Source organism: Epinephelus fuscoguttatus, linkage group LG3, assembly GCF_011397635.1.
Source record: "Epinephelus fuscoguttatus linkage group LG3, E.fuscoguttatus.final_Chr_v1".
In the NCBI taxonomy this organism is placed as follows: Eukaryota; Metazoa; Chordata; class Actinopteri; order Perciformes; family Serranidae; genus Epinephelus; species Epinephelus fuscoguttatus.
The window spans coordinates 22,028,792-22,033,167 of NC_064754.1; positions in this window are offsets into that span (position 1 = coordinate 22,028,792).

Below are 4,376 nucleotides of genomic sequence, written 5' to 3' on the forward strand. Positions count from 1 at the left end.
TTATGGTGCGTTAGATGCTTCTGGGGACATTACTGCCGCCTACAGGACGAAAACGCATTGCTTCAATCACAATCATACTCAATGTATTTGCTAATAAGACAGAAATAAGTACTGTACAGGCGCAGGTATAGATTTCAGAGGGGACTCCCCCAACATTTGCAACATGTGCATTTAGCCCCACCCCCAAAATAAAAACACTAAAGCAGCGGAGGACTTTTATCATGACAAAATTAAAGGTATTTACACCATAAAATGATGCACAAAACGGTGCATAAAAATCACCAAAATGCAGGAAATTAATTGTTTTGATGCAACCCCCTTGTTTCAATTGTGTCCCCCAGTGCTGAAATGAAAACTAAGCTCTTGTACAGGTAAACAGAGACATTAAAATACATAATGAGAGGCACATAAATTAAAAATAAGATAAGAAATAAAAAGAGAAACTATACAAGAGCAATTACAGTCAAAATTACACTGCAAGTGTGACATAGTAGTGTGATTAGAAGCTGTAAAGTCAGCAAGGTATAACCTTCTGCGACCTGCACTTTTGTTTGGTTTTCATTTTTAATTTCTTCCAGCTATATTTGGGATTTATAGGACCTGATAAGTATAAAAAAACTAAACACTGTCAACACTAATAAAGTCCCTATATCATCAAATGTGATGATAAGAAAGTCCTAATGTCCTTCAAGGAGCTGATGATAAATTCCTTATGTCATTAAATGAATACTTTCTAATTAACAGTGTCTTAACTTGTTACTGTTGCTAAAATTGGTGCAATCTGTTGGCATGTCAAACTACAAGTGTTAATAATCATAGATAAACAAGTTTCAACCATCAAATGTGATCAGGTTTTGGATCTTGTCCGTGTTTGTGTCAGGGTTGGCTCCAGACTGACTTGGCAGAGATGGCTGCCATCTTGTTTTTTTTCTTACATAGATTGGTGTCCCACTACCACTAGATGGCACAAAAAAGTGTCCACGAATGAGGACAGCAGGTCTAAGTTAAGCAGAATGAAGTATAAGGTCCAGTAAACTCAAAATGTGATGTCCCTGTATGAGGACCCAGGGTTTCAGGAGGATAGTGCATGTAAACAGTATACACCAGATTAATATATAATATGATTAGGTAATGATACTTATTGTTTGACTGTATTAATATAAAAATATATTACATAATGTAGTGAAACAGTACAACATATATTAGTACTGTCTATCACTTAAATTGTACAGTATTCTATTATAGCCTACATAGCCTACTGTATGAGCATGTTTTAGAGAGAGCCCGAGAATAGAGAATTTCATTGCAAATGCTTCACTGGATTTATTGTGCATATGACAATAAAGAAATAAAGAACACAATGTAGTGTATATATAGTACAGTAAAATACAGTATGAGATAAAGCATACATAAGGTGAAATGTAGCACTGTTTTAGCAGTATAGTACAACAATATTATCACAGAATAGCTCTGTTTTGCATCTGTGGGATGATCCTGTGGCTGAATAGGCTGCCCATATAGGCTACATTCAGTTGGAAGGTTATTAAGTTCACCCGGCTGAGGTAGTAATGCAGTCTATTACAACAGTTTTGCAAAAACATCTGAACTTAATAAAGGTTATAATGTCCAATTTTTGTTTGGTAAACAGATTAGAGCGGTATTGATTCAGCTGTATATGTGTCTTTCTCAGGGGTTGTAGTGTGTGTTTTGCTTACAGATGTTTCTAACAATTTTTCCATCCCATTTATATCAGTGAGGGTAAAATAAATAACATAAACCTCTCTTTCTGTGTGATTTAATGCAGTTCAACATCATCACAAACTACAGCCTCCAGAGTAATCACACAGGTAGATTTCATTTTATTTTTCTCCCCTAGGAATGTAGCATACATGTGTGGTGTCTTTGCAGACTGTGGGAACACATGGGTTAACCTCAGATAAAGGGTGGGTGGCGCCACCTTGTGGTAGCTCAGTGACACTAACATTATAAAAACTTATGATCTGATCCTGCTACAATTTGTACCCCTGATATTTCCAAGTGTTCTCTGGTTCTATCTTATCCCAAGTTTGAAGAGATTTTCGAAATTGTCCAAACCATTTGGCTGAAGTTGGTTAGTTAGTTTTTCTTGTTACTCTATAGTTTGTAGTCCAATTTGCCCAAAGACTAAATATATGATTGGACAATGGCTGCATCTCAGAAGCTACAAGGAGCACATTCAAGTATTTCGTATCTAAACTCACAGCAAGTTTAATATCAAATACACACACACATATGCAAGGTAAAAAACAGACATTTAATTAACAGTATGCTGGTGGTTTCCTGACTTTGACTACCAATAAAACTATGATTTTTCCTGTGATCTAAAAATGTCAGAGTTGTCCTGTTATATATTTGCCCACATTTACCCACTGCTGGACCAGATTTCAAGACTTCAGACAAATCAGAACAAATGTGGCATTTTCTCATGTCATATGGTCTTTGGGCACAAAGGGGTTAACTAGAGTGCTCTGTTTTATAGAAATTCCATTACCCAAATATAAAACCTCATTAACAGACCCTCTCTACACAATCACTTTCTCATAATTAAAGAAAACTATGGCCACATATCCTACACACTGCAGCAAGTGTGTCTTTCATTACTTACCAACACTTGAGCATCTGCTGTGGATCTCTGTGGAAGCACATCTCTGACATTTAAAAACAAGCCACCACCTATTCTTTTCCCACATATTAATTGTTTTTAATCTTATTAAGACTTATAACCACATAATTATGAGGCAGCATCTTGTAACAGTTTACCATAAACTGACTGACGTTATTTACTTCATCATAAACCTGTATTTATTGTAGTTTGTCAGGAAACACATCACATTCTTTCCGTTAAAATAAACCCTCAGTGACCATGGAAACCTTAAAATAAACCCAGTCCTGACGTCTCAAATCTCAAAAGACGGGAGCACCCAAACATCAGAAAACAGACCTCACTGTGATGACATTTTGTGACAGATGACTCCATAAAAATAGAAAATCAGGGCAGTATTTGGTGGCTCAGTATGCAGCGTGTTTTAAAGATTTATACATCTGAGCAGGGTTTTTTTTAGACTATAATAGATTGTTTTATTCTGGTTCCCTTGACTTTACTTTCAGTCATCACAAGCTCTGATAGTGTTCATTATCAGCGTTGTTTATCTGTTAAAACACACTTTTCATTAAGTAAAATAGAACAAATAAGTTTATCAAAGCTGAAAAAAACCTGAATCAGTTTTATTATCTAACTCACAATCAGAGACATTCCTACACGTGCATCATGGTACAAGAAAAAGAACAGAGACACCGCTAATCAGACTTACATTTCTTTTATATTACAAAATAGCAATGCTGTTATTTCTGCTGGGTATAGTGTACAATATATTGATATTCCCCCCACACACCCCACATACACACAATATACACATGAAAGATCACAACATCATACAATAATCATCAACCGAGTCATGTGCTATGTTCAATACTGTAGCTCTCTATTTTAAAAAGACTATCTCAAGTCGTTCAGTATCGACGGTCCTCATTCGCTGGAGGGTTAAAGTGGAATATAGGAACGTTTACACAAACAGAAGGAAACGTGACAAGGGAACAAAATGGAGGACATCAAAGTTAAAACTCTGCTGGGTCATGCTTTATTCTACAGGTTCATAATTTGAGAATAATTTTGGAATAATTTCCTTGAAAGAGCCACATAATAATCCTAATCAAAGGTTAATCAGAGACTTAATCAATTCAAACTAATTGCAGGTGAAGCTTAGAGAGATTTTAAGTCAGTACACAGCATGAAAACAAGTTAGAATTTGTCTGCAGGCAAGTATACGTACATTTCAACTACCTGTGCATGTTTCTTGTCTTTTTCTGGGCCTGTTAATAAAGATTGTAGCTAATTATCTTGTGTTATACTATGGCAATATTAATTGGTGGATGTGTGCTGTACTGTTTTGTGCATACCTAGTATTTTGTGTGTATGAATTTTATAAGATAGGCTGTTTATTCTATTTTAGGTGCCTTTTCACATCTGACTTTTAGGCTAACTCTGGCTTGTTTACAGTTTTTTCCTCTTGATCAACAACCACAGTCCCTGTCAGATGAACTGATTTTGTGTATTTCTTTGTTTTATTGGATTATTGTGCAGATTGGTTAGTTGGTTCTGCTCAGTGTGCTTCTTGTTGTCATATATCTTTTGTTGTATCTTCTGAATTATAGGAGTTTAATATATGAGGGTTTTTTTTAACCTTTTCTTCTTTTTTCTGTCATTATTTGTTTTTCTCTTTAAGTTGAGGGGAGGTCTGTTTGTTTAACCCTGTGGCGTCTTGACCTTTCCTGACACA